We start from the raw sequence: 13,212 nt of genomic DNA, 5'->3' as shown, positions 1-13,212 counted from the left end.
ATACGGACAAATCTAAAAACACCTTCCCCCCACACACCCCCTTCTTTCCGGGCTCAACTTCACTCCCAATTTCTCTACCTTCTCCCTCCAGCAGCACAGGGGGACGGGGAATGGTGGTAACATTCAGTTCATCACACATTGTTTCTGCCACTCCCTCCTCCTCTTGCTTTTCTCTTGCTCCACCATGGGGTACCCCTCACTCATTGAGACAGTTCTTCATGAACATCTCCAATGCGGGTCCTTCCCACAAACTGCAGTTCTTCACAAACTGCTCCATCGGTCCTTTCCATGGAGTGCAGTCCTTCAGAAATGGACTACTCCTATATGAGTTCCCTTTGAGGCCACAGGTCCTGCTAGAAAACCTGCTCCAGTGTGGCTCCTCTCCATAGGGCCACAGGTCGTATTAGGAGCCAGTGCCAGTGTAGGTTGTCCATAAGGTCACAGTTTCTTTCAGGGCATATCCACCTGCTGCAGCGTGGGGTTCTCCATGGGCTGCAGTGCAGACATCTGCTCCACTGTGGACCTCCATGGGCTGTAGAGGGGCAAGCTCCGTTGCCATGGTCTTTACCAGAGACTGCAGGAGAATCTCTGCTAGGGTCCAGAAGCACTTCCTCTCCCTCTTTCTTCACTGACCTTCTTGTCTGCATAGTTGTTTCTCTCACATATTCTCACTCCTCTCTCCCAGTTGCTGTAGCGCAGCTTTTTTGATGTCTTCTTAGATACGTTATCACAGAGGTGCTACCAACATCACTGACAGGATCAGTTTTGGCCAGCAGCTGCTCCATTGTAGAGGCATCTGGAAAAGGCTCTGTCCAACATGGAGACGGCTTCTGGCATCTTCTCACAGAAGCCACCTGTGCAGCCTCTCCCACTACCAAAACTGCACCACTGTGCCAGCACACATGACACCAACAGTGGTTCAATTCATTTTATTGAATGCAACTGAAAAGGGGCAGTTCTGGGGGACTGAGGGCACAAGGAGCATATTCCTGCTGCAAAAACGATGGGCAGGCACTTAGCCAAAATGGCCCAGAGAAGCCCTGGTGAGAGGCCATGCTCCATGTGGCCAAGTAAGGCAAAACCTCCTCAGGCACGAGTGCCCATCTCCCCATGGGAAAAAATTCCTTCCTGACCACAGACCCTGCACATCTGTGGCATCTTCATGCTGACAAAGAAGCATATATTTGCTGCAAGATCAGTGGGCAGGCATGTACCCAGCATGGCCCAGAGGAGCCCTGGGGCAAGGGGCCATGCTCAGTGCTGCAGAGGGACATGAAAAACCCCCCAGGACCAGAGTGAATCTGACTGGGGGAGGAAAATTCCTTCCTGACTGCAGAACTGGCAATCAGCTGTTCCCTGAGAATGTGAGCAAGACATGCCTTCCGGCCCCATGGGGCAGTCACACCTACCAGGGACACCACCACTGCCTGACCCCTTCCCTCCTGCAACATGGATCCATCTCGGGGGCTTCCAAGAGTGGTAAAAAGCCCCTGGCCAGATCGACCTTGGGGGCAAGAATCCTTCCCGTGCCTGGCAGGACACCAGTGGGTGTTATAAAGCACAGGGAAGCTGCTGGGTCCGATACCCGTTGCAACATCTTTGCAGCCCATTCCTTAGTGTCGCTGCCTCTGGCTCCACAGGGGATGAGGACAGAGAGCTCTGCAGTGCTCCTCAAGCACTGAGAATGCACTCCTATGGTCTTGGCAGGCCACCAAGCCAATCTTTGCCACTGCCATCCAGCTGAAAAGGCTGACAGCTGTGGGCACCTCCAGGAGTTTGTGGCACTTCTCCCCAGGAGCTTGTCTCCATTCCCCAAAGGAAGTATGAAGCAGGACCTCCATCCAGCAGATGCAGCTTTGAATGTGACCCTGCCAGGAGCAGGGACTGTGGCAGAGAACCTCCAGCAGCCTCGTCCAGCCTTGGAGTCTTCCCCCCTCAGCCCCTCCAGTTAATCCCACCGGCCCCTCAAAGACATCCTCTCCAATGCTGTGGGGTGGTGCAGCTCCCGGTGTCACCACTGCAGGACCAAGAGTCAGGTCACAGCCTGGCCCTGGCCAGGGGCTCCTCCTAATGCACCGCAAGCAGCCGGGCAGCTCATTAGCTGAGGACAACATTGCTGGAGCTCTCAGCGTGGAGGAGTCCAGCAAGCCCTCCCCTGCTGGGACCTGGGGAGATCCCCTTCAGCACAGGGCTCGGACACCCCTTCTGCAAGCCACGCTCCCTCCCCAGGGCTTGTGTGAGCAGAGAACGATATCCAAAGTCTTGCTGTGTCATGAATCCCTTAGAGTCATCTCCTGCTTTGCCTGTCCTGTTCACAAAGCTCAGCAGCCGGGCCAGAGAGCACAGGAAACTCCCCATCCAGCCTTGTATCTCTGTAGAGTCATCTTTCAGAGCAATGGCCATGGCCTGGGCTTCTGCAGGAGGGCAGCCAGTGCCCTCTGGCACGTGGAGGGCTGCTACACTTCAGTGCAACGCTTCAAGCAGCAGACCACAGCATGGGCCAATGCACTGAAGCTTCATGCTGTGGACCCAGCTGAGATCTTGGTCCTTGAGAAGAAAAGCCGGCCTGAGAAGCCAGGCCAGCCCCTCTGTTGGCTGCCACCTTGCACCAAGCTGCAAAGATGGTGTCAGGCTTGTGTTCATGGCGGCTGTCCTATGTTCCCATTGCACAAAGACAGCTTGAGTGCTCCAGAACGGAGAAGCTGGGGAGATGCCTCCTTGTTTTTCTCTCTACAGCCCCTCAAGCTACAAGTGGCACAGGAGGGGAGCATCTCAGGGCAGAGCTGGGAGTATGGAGCAGAAAAGGGAATAAGTATGTGATGGGGAGCAGGGCTTTGCCCCCACCGCTGGTGCACCATGCAAGTGCCCAAGCAAATCTGGATGGGAAGAAATGCAGGCATGCAGAGCACCAGAGGCACTCTTAGTGCATTCCTGATGCTGAGCGTGAGTGGTCAGGAGACAGCAACTGAACATGTCTTGTACTCCGGCTGCTGAGATCCTTTGACCCAGGCTAGGCTTGGGCAACCAACCAACCCTCCTGGCTCTGCCAGGGCACTGCCAGGCCTGTGAACATGAGTGTTGTGGTGAGTTGACCTTGGCTGGCCACCAGGTGCCCAACAAGCCACTCTATCATTCCCCCTGCTCAACTGGGCAGAGGGAAAAAAACATGACGAAAGGCTCATGGGTCAAGATAAGGACAGGGAGATCACTCAGCAATTACTGTCACAAGAAAAACAGACTCGACTTGGGGAAATTAATTTAATTTATTGCCAATACAAATCAGAGTAGGATAATGGGAAATAAGGAGAATACATTATCACAGAGGCACTACCAGCATTGCTGACAGGCTCAGCCTTGGCCATCAGTGGATCTGTCTTGGAGGCACTTAGAAAAAGCTCTGTTCAACATGGGGAGAGCTTCTGACATATTTTCACAGAAACCATCCCTGTAGCCCCACCACTACCAAACCTTGCCATGTAAACCTGTTACTCAGCCTATCAAAATCTGGGACCCTAGGAGCACTACAGGTTTACTAGTCAAGTCTATGTACCAACTATGCCAAATCTCTACCTGGCAAAAGTCAAGAGTGCAGCAGTGCTCTTCTGCCTCCAATTCTCATGCACCAGTTCCTACACAATGAAAACATAGAAGGCATAGGTCGTAGTTGACTGTGTATGGTCAACACAACTGAGAGACCATCTTCTTTCACACCAAGGCATAAACCCACAGGTCAAATTAGACAAGGCATGAGACTACTTTTAAGAAGAGGCAATGGGATCAGATCTACAGTTCATAGTTTTTCCAGTTACTTAATAGTTTTTCCGGTCAATACAGACGAAGCAGCGTGGTGCAAGGTTGGTTTATCAAACAGGCAATTTCCTGTTAAACAGAAAACCAGTACAATGTCTTCCTACCCACAGTACTTCATAATATTTATCTTGTGTCCCAAAATCTTACGGCACTATGATAAAGCTCCCTGCTTTGTATTTCAGACATTTAAAGCTTCCTCATATAACTCAAATTTTCCTTGAAAACACACCACACAAAACACAGTTGCTGAAAGCTCATGAAGTATTCACTTGAACACGATTTAAAAGATTCATTGCATGTCTGACAGAGAAATAATTAATCTCCTGCATGTATGGTTAATGAGTGATAGCGAAACAAACTTGTTAAAAGAGATACTACTATATACAAATGCTTTTCTAATAGCTTTCTTGCCTCAGCCTGTGAATTCAGACTACAAGATCATCACTGAAGCTTGTTATGTTGGCAGTCTTCTTTATAGAAATCAATGAGTCAGTTATAATTTATTTACAACCTTATTTCTAGTTCCCCTAGTGTTAAAAGAAGTGACTGAACAGCATGTCTTTGTACAGCTGGAGCTGAGTATCAGGAAAAAGAAGAGGCAGAAAACGAACAATGTCTGTAAAACGCATTAACACTATGAAATCTACGTGTAGAGTCTTAAGTTTATACAATGTTTTGCTTACCATATTTACTCTTCTGCTTCAGCTTTTCTCTTTTTTAATGCTTTATCTACCTCATCAATGTAATTCAAACTGTTTCCCACGTGAAAGAATGGCAAACAGTTTTAGTAGACTTACTCTCCAGTGTGAATGGGATCAGAATTGACCTCACATTATCCAAATAGTAAACTATTTGGAACAGTCTTTCATTTTCTGTACTTTTGCATTGAATGCTGGCATAATTGGCCTGTATACCACTGTGATAAGTTAACACCTAAATGACAAACAAAACGTAAATATATCAATTTTAAGAACTATAACAAGATGAAGTAAATGTTAACCACTAGCCTTCAGATGAAGACATTAAATTCTTGTTTTTCTAACACGTTTCTCATCACCTCCTGCTCCTAAGACATGATATCCTTTTCATGCATATACATAATAATTTACTCAATATATTGCCATAAAATATTTTTCTAATCAGAATAATGCTTTTTAATATAATAAGAAAAGGATTCTTTCACTATCTATGACTGTTTTTCCAAGTTTTGGTAAAACCCAAGTTCAAATAGTTTTCAAATAGTACAGCTAGTGTCCAAAGAGTATATAATTACAAATCTGCAAATTAGACATAATCTCAAAATACCACCCTTGTATTTAAATATTAGGTCACTACAGGAAAAAAAAAAATCATTAGTCTCTAAAGTATTCAGGATAATATTCAGTTGTTTGTACAGATTTCAAATATATAAATCACAAATCATGAATCATCATAGCTGTATTTTTTAATTTGTAATTCAGGAGGTGTGACTACTGAAAAGTTGCAAAGAAATCTGACACAGAGTGATATACTTTAATTTCTCAGTACCATATTATGACTGAGGTTGCAAAAAATACTATTAATAAATTTATCATGAAAATAATTTTATTATGGAAATTTATTATGAATTACGAACATAAATTCATCATCAAAATTTGGCCTATTGGCCTACACAAGCTTTCCCACAGAGACTTATATCAAATGCTATGAATCAGTTACTATCTCAATGCAGGTAAAAGCACAACACATTCCCCATGAGCTGCTGGAGGAGTCTCACAATTTGTTCATGTGAAACACGACCTTTTTCATCAAAAAACATGGCAACACTGAATCTTTAATGGATGAGTCTCTTGCCCAACCTATTCAGTAATTATTGATACTATATATGTTTATCAAAACTCCAGTGAATTTATTGTCCTGTTGATTGCTTCTCTCATCTTACTGTAGGTCAGATTTTCACTATTTCAATTGTCAGAGTTTCTCAGGAGAAGATATGTGAATTACTACTGTATTTTAAAATGCTTTAACATGCTGTGTTATGTATCATAAAATTCTGAAAATATCACAGATATTCCACCCTCCACCACCCCCTCCTCCCCCCTATTTTTTCCCCCTTGGTTGTTTTTAGATGAAAAGAACCCACGCAACTTCCTCCTTATACTTGGTAGAACAAAAAGAAATAAATCACCCAACAAATCCCTAGCAGAAAAAAACTTGACTATTATCTTATTAATGAAAATGAGTGGCACTCTTTCTGTTGCTAAAAATTCGTTTGTATTTCATGCATATCTGCAGGGATTATGTTTTAGAAAATAAACATTCATGAGAAGCTCTTCCTTATGTATTCATTACTTTACTGGTATTGTGACAATGTGGTGTAGAAACATAAGTTATAAATTTCTTAGAACTAGCTTAAGTTAATTCTTATGAAAAGACATATTTTACTAGAAAGATTACTGAAGTCACATCAAAACACAACTCTATTTCCTATTTTGGTTATATTTGCTCCTTAGTTACAGTGGTGAAGCCCAAACACCTCTTTGAAATATATAACGGTATGTATATACGTAAACATTTCTCCTACAAACTTACATGCTTTTTTTGATGCTAGTCAAGCCAAGACAAAAACCCACATCCATGTGACAAGGTTGATTCTTTTATTTCATTTATCAGTAAAATCAAATAGAAGCACACAGGCTTAGATATCTTTTTTTTTTTTTTTTTTGTATCAGGTCTTTTTTTAACTTCACATGGACATAATCTAAGTGCCGAAAGCAAAGACATGTAAAGCATTAGGTGTCACACACACGCACACACACAAATCCACTCTCTCCTCCTTCACAGACTGTCTCACCGACTGACTCACCAATTTTGGGGATAAACATTTTTTCAGACAGCTTGGGTCACCCATGTGGCTCACTGCTTCACTGCAAAAATGTCTGCAGCTGACTTATTCTGGGAATGACATAAGAATCAGCAGCAAAGTTGGGTTAAGATGGTTTTCCAAGGAACTGTGCATGGTTAAAATGTATACTAAGCCACATCAGCACTGGGAATTGAAGAGCGCTTGTCTATGGCAACTGATTCTGAGGCTGATTACTATGCAGCCAACTAGCACTTTGGCTGAGAAAGGATTTGTCACTGCAGCTGATCTGAAGTATGCTGTTCTGTATCTGTTTTACATACAGATACTGAAATACAGTTTGTTCAGAAATCATAATTCTGAAAGGTAAAGAGGCACTTCCACACATATCCATAAAAGGCATCCAACCCCTTCATTTCAAGTCACCGCACAAGTAGAAGCAATTCATTAACACGCTGCACAATTTGTACTGAGTTGTGCCTGTTTATAAAAAACAAAGTTTGACATTTTAATTTTCCATTGCTTCTGGCATGCTTAACTGCTGTTTTTCATCTCTGTTCTTTGTCAAGTACAAAATTGCACCTGCTGGAAACATCAGAAGGGTATATTTTTCATCTGCCTTTTAATGAAAGGTGTATCTGTTCTTTTAATGGCTAACAGAGATCATTAGGGTAAATTGCTTTGCCCTCCTTGATGCCACTGTAGATCTTCAAAGTGATTTCCTAAGACTTAGTCTGTCTTTTTTAAGAGATGTCCGATTTTAATTTAAAAACTTCATAGTGTAGATTACTTGCTATTTTTCCAAGTAAGTTGCTCCAGTAGCTATGCACCTCACTGTGAAGAATTTTTAGTTTATTTCTGGTCTGATTTTATTAACTTAGGCAACAGTATCTTGTATTTTTACTATATTAATGGGTCCTCTGCTGTTGGAAATCTTCTTTCTACTGAACAATTGAATAAGCTTCCTTCTAAACAGTTTATCTGCTAAGTTAAAGCAACTCATACTCAGAAAATTTTAACTTCCAAGAAAGTTTTAAGAGTAGAGTGCAGGGAGGATCAGTTTGGTGCAGACATCTGAAGAAATGAGCTTCTGGGAGGCATAGTATAAATGTTGCCCTGACTCATATCCCCGAACAGGTGTGAATGGCTCCTCTTCAGAGTCTTTTAGATGATCACCTAAAGATATGTTGGTGCTATCTCCATCATAGAAGGCCACTAAGACTTCCCCTTGGTAAAGCCAAGTTGGCTGTCTCAAGTCACCTCCCTGTCCTCCATGTGCCTTAACGTAGCTTCTAGCAGGATATGTTCCATGATCTTCCCAGGTATAGAGGTGAGGCTGACAGCTCAGTGGTTCCTAGGGTCTTCCTTTCTACTCTTTTTAAAAATGGGTATAATGTTTCCTTTTTCCTGTCACTGGGGACTTCATTTGACTGCCATGACTCTTCAAGTATCATGAAGAGTGGCTTGGCAATTATATCAGCCAATTCCCTCAGGCCTCTGGGATGCATTTTGTCAGGTCCCATAGAGTTATGTATGTTCAGGATCCTCAGGTGGTCTCGAACCTGATCTCTTACAGTGGAAGCGAATTTTGTTCCTCCAGTCCCTGCCTTGAGTTTCCATCCACTCAAGATGTGTGGGAAGAGAGACTGCCAGTGAAGATTGAGGCAAAACAGTTGCTGAGTACCTCAGATTTCTCTCCTTGTCTGTTGTTACAAGTTTGCTAGTTTAGTTCATATGCAGGGGTACACGTTCTTTGACCTTCTTTTTCTGGCTGACATACCTGTAGAAGCCTTGTCTACTCTTTGCATGCCTTGCCAAGTTCAGCTCTATCTTCACTTTGGCCTTCCTGATCTCATCCCTACATTACTGGGCAACGTTCTATACCTTCCCAGGATACCTGTGCCTGCTTCCGCTGCCTGTGCACTCCTTTCTTGTCCTTTAGTTTGACCAGCAGGTCTTGACTCAGCCATGACCCCCAGACTGGGTCCATTTGTTTCTTCTAATATCTCTGCCTGCAACTAGAAGGATAGAAGAAAAACTCTGAAGTAGGCTACAGCAAGATCAGGATTAAACATGGACTTCTAAGAAGTCTTGTTCCTTCTATGAGAAGCTTGGTTGTGTCCAAGCTGAGACATGAAGACAGCAGATAGACAGGATCTGGCAGTGCCTGGGATGCTCTTTCAAGAGAATAAGGGACAGTGGGTAGCACCTGGTGCACCTGGCAATGGCAACCTGACACAGACACTCAGAAACAGAGATTCATTCAACTGAAATGTCACCAGGCCTGTGCACCTGCACCAGACCAAGGCTGTACAGCTGCAAAGCTGCCTGGTAGATGTACATCAACTATAAATGACCACACAACAGCCAAAGGAGAAACACCTATCCCAATGGATAAGTCCAGGGAAGTCAAGATGTACCATCTACTTCCAGTTCCTGCGTCTAGTTTTGTTGCACAGGGTTGACCCCAGTATGTATGTCTACCTCTACCATCTCTCTCACAATAAAACACAAACCTTTGTATTTTTAACACATTACTGTTGTGATGCTAAAATAAAATGTGTATTTTGGCCAGTTGGTAAAATGTTTTTATGTTGCTTTTACTTTTTCTTCCCATTTTTGCCACCTATTCAGCAGCATTGATTAATCTGTTCGTCCTCCAAACCACCTGATTTTGCCTCAATACCAATGAAACCTGAGCTTTAAAATCCTCGCATACATAATTAAATGTGATTTAATTTAGTCCATAATTTATCTCTTTGGTGTCCTTTTATTCCTTTAGGTCTCTCTAAACTAAAAACATATTTCATTGGAGGACTGTACCCTATAGTCTGTCCAGTTGTAATACTTTCTTGTTCCTAAGTCAGTTAGTATAAAAGTAGCATTACAGTGTCAGATATTTCCTGACTTGAGCCTAGTAAATTCTCTGGATGCAGAGACTGTCATTACTCATTTCTATCAGGAGTATTAGACACTTAGAGGGTAAAACTTGGACAAGTGGAAACCTTGCAGAATGAAAGATAATCAGTATTTTTATCCTTGCATTTTAAAATAGCAGTCAGGATATTTTAAATACCTGATGCCTAGTTTCCCTTAGGTTTAAGTCCCATCAGTGTATATATTTTTGGAGATATTTGATCATGTATTTGGACATTTGGAGTGTGCAAAGGTTGCTTTCCTACATTTTACTTCTTTGCATAAGCCACACAATGGATAAAAAAGCTCTTTGGAAACAGACAAAAAAAAATACAGATTTGATTTCCAATACAAAAATAAAACTGCAATTCGAAATCGTTACACAATGTCCTGTTAACATCCATTGGGGACATAATATACCCCCTACTCTGCTCTCGTGAGACCCCACCTGGAATACTGCATTCAGCTCTGGAGTCTCCAACAAAAGAAGGACATGGAGCTACTGAAGAAAGTCCAGAGGAGGGCCATGAAGATGATCCGAGGGCTGGAGCACCTCTCCTCTGAAGACAGGCTGAGAGAGTTGGGGCTGTTCAGCCTGGAGAACAGAAGGCTCCGGGGTGATCTTATTGCAGCCTTCCAGTACTTAAAGGGGGCCTACAGAAAAGCAGGGGAGGAACTTTTTACAGGGACATGTAGTGATAGGACAAGGGGAAACGGCTTTAAACTGAAAGAGGGCAGATTTTGATTAGATATAAGGAAGAAATTTTTCACTCAGAGGGTGGTGAGGCACTGGAACAGGTTGCCCAGAGAAGTTGTGTCTGCCCCATCCCTGGAAGTGTTCAAGGCCAGGTTGGATGAGGCTTTGAGCAACCTGCTGTAGTGGAGAGTGTCTCTGCCCACGGCAGGGGGGTTGGAACTAGATTATCTTTGAGGTCCCTTCCAACCCTAACCATTCTATGATTCTATGATTCTATAAGAGCAGCAAGCAGTCCTATGCTCCACTAAACAAACACACAAGACAGTTCTTACATTTGCAGCAGTCATTGTGTAAGATTTTCTTGTCCATGGCATATGCTGCCTGAAAGACTTGACTGGACTCAAGCTAGGAGTATTTACATTGGTAGGGAATTATAGCATTTTGATAGAAGTTTTATTTAACTTCAGAACAATAAGGAGTTAACAAAAAATAACGGAAACAAACATACCATTAAAATTGTTTCAGGAAAGAAGTATTTTATTTCAGTCTTTTGAGAGACTTACTACTATGATCTACAACAACAGACCTCCTGAGCTACCAACACTTTAATGGGAAATTGAGAACGCCAGAGAACTTCAGCCTTTTAGTCTTCAGCCTAAAATCAGAGTCTAGAAGGCCAGGCCAGTTCTGACAAGAAACTACATAGGTTTCTGATGGGAAGCTTTTGATAGTGCTCAAAGAGACAATAAAAAACGCCCACTCTCTTCCCTTCTCTTCTCCAATATTGAAGCACAAAGGATGGTGTCACACTTTTTGTTCTGAATATTTAGGAGGAAAAGCACTGACCATAATGCTGTGAATATTTTCATCTGTGACAGACTCATCAAGGAGCCCTTCAGTCTGTGAAATACAACATCTTTAGATTGTGACAACCACAGAGACCTTACTTTCAATTGTCTGATTAAAAGAAAACTCAGTGATAACATGAGGAGTCAAATTGGCTGTCTGGTATCAATCAATGCCTGTTAAGGCAGGGAAGATAAATTGTTTTCTCTCTTGGTCAATTACTAGCACTGACTGTTGATGATTGGCATGCCTCCAGGTAAAAGTGAACTGAGAGTATCTGAAAATCCTTTATAAGCATTTTTATTATCATATGTAATAAATTTTAATATTGATCTGCATTCAATAAAGCTAAATGCAGGCAAACTTTACCACATTCTTAACGCTACCGTGCATTTGTGGAGAAAGAAAGGGAAGGGTAGGGAAGGAGAAGATAATGAAGGGTGCAAAAAGTAAAACTTTCAAATTACCCAAATACTACGTATTTCTGGTACAATTAAACCCTGGGCTGAGCAAACTGTGTGGTTTGTGTTTTCTGTAGTGCATTGAGGCTCAGTCTTCTTACTACATTGACCTGCAGACATGTCTAGTTACGCAAGGGATACTGAGATGTAATGTCCGTTATATCTGATGTAGCATCAGGTCTAGAAATGCTGCAGTACTAGGAACACAGTCCCTTCAGGAGGAATTTTGTCATTGCCTTCCAGTGCTCATCCTAGGCAGTGTGGCTGTGCAACATATCTTCTTTCACACTGTATCTAAAGGACAAGTCCCAGAAGTATTAAAGTCTTACTAATTCATTAGAATCTCCTTTTAAATTTATCATTTTCTTGTGCCACAGGACAGGATTTAAAGCACCTAACCAAGTTTTTCTTTACATTCATTAACAGGTTCCACATTCACTTAACACCTAATAATAAAAGTCCCCTCTACTGTTATTTATGGAAGTCCTACTGAATGCCACTTAGCTTTCTGTCTATTTCTCTTTCTTCAATTCTAGCGTAGTAACTTATTTTCAATGAGGGTATCACTCTTATATTTCAGGTATACCCTAAACATGAAAAAGTGATTTTTATACCTTTATTTAGTCAGTGACCTCAGAGTCAGAGAGAGGCATCTTAAATACTTTCCTGTACAGGTAATGCAGTACAAGTTAAAGTATCAGCAGATTTATTTATGAACATTCTTCAAAACCTCTGTACTTTAAAACTTCCGGAGTAAATGGAGGCAGCTTTCAAATACAAGTGAATTTTGCTGTTTCCAGCATGGACAGAATGATCTGGTTCTATTATTTCTCATTCTGCTTGTGGTATACTGACTGCTCCCATGGCACTAAACTCATTTCATGAGTATATGCATGTGCCACACTTTAAAAAAAATAAAAAATATAAGTCTCTGTTTCTTACAGATACAGAAAGGCCCATAGTGTCTTATAACCCAAAATAAAAGAAGGAAAGCAAGGAATACAAAAATCACTTTATCTGTTCATTTTTTTGGTACAGATACAGATAAACTTAGAATTTTTCTCCAAGCCATTTCCTTCATACATTTTGTGAGTATAGAGAGATGTATTGCTGTTCAATGTGAATGAAGTGCATTCTCATCTTTAACAACTACTACGTAGTAACATGAGTGCCTTTTTTCCTTTGTGTAATTATACACTATTGAGAAATAACTGCTATATAGTTTTCTCATAAGAGTAAATACAGGATATTGTGAGAATCAGCAAATTCTTTCTTTTGCTTTGTATTATCTTCAATGAATCAGTATTTCCTAATATAAAATATTTGCAAAAGTAACATTTACCGAAGTAGATGCCACTGTGGAATGCTTTTTGCAAGCAAGGAAGAAACTGGAACATACAGACATAGAAACAGCATTTTCTGTAATACCAGAAAGATTGTGCAACCAATCCTTCTGCAATTTAGCATTAATACTTGCAACTTACACGTGCTCCCAGAGCTATCCCAAGATGGACTACTACAGATAACCTCATCAAAATTATGACTGATGGAGAAATGTGCTCTCTTGGGTTCTTCTCCACCACAAAACAGGCCAGTGAGATAAAATCCCTGTTAGTTTTTCCCAACTAGAAACTGTCACC

The sequence above is a fragment of the Tauraco erythrolophus genome, chromosome Z (assembly GCF_009769465.1).
Source record: "Tauraco erythrolophus isolate bTauEry1 chromosome Z, bTauEry1.pri, whole genome shotgun sequence".
In the NCBI taxonomy this organism is placed as follows: Eukaryota; Metazoa; Chordata; class Aves; order Musophagiformes; family Musophagidae; genus Tauraco; species Tauraco erythrolophus.
Note: the sequence above shows the minus strand (reverse complement) of the source record.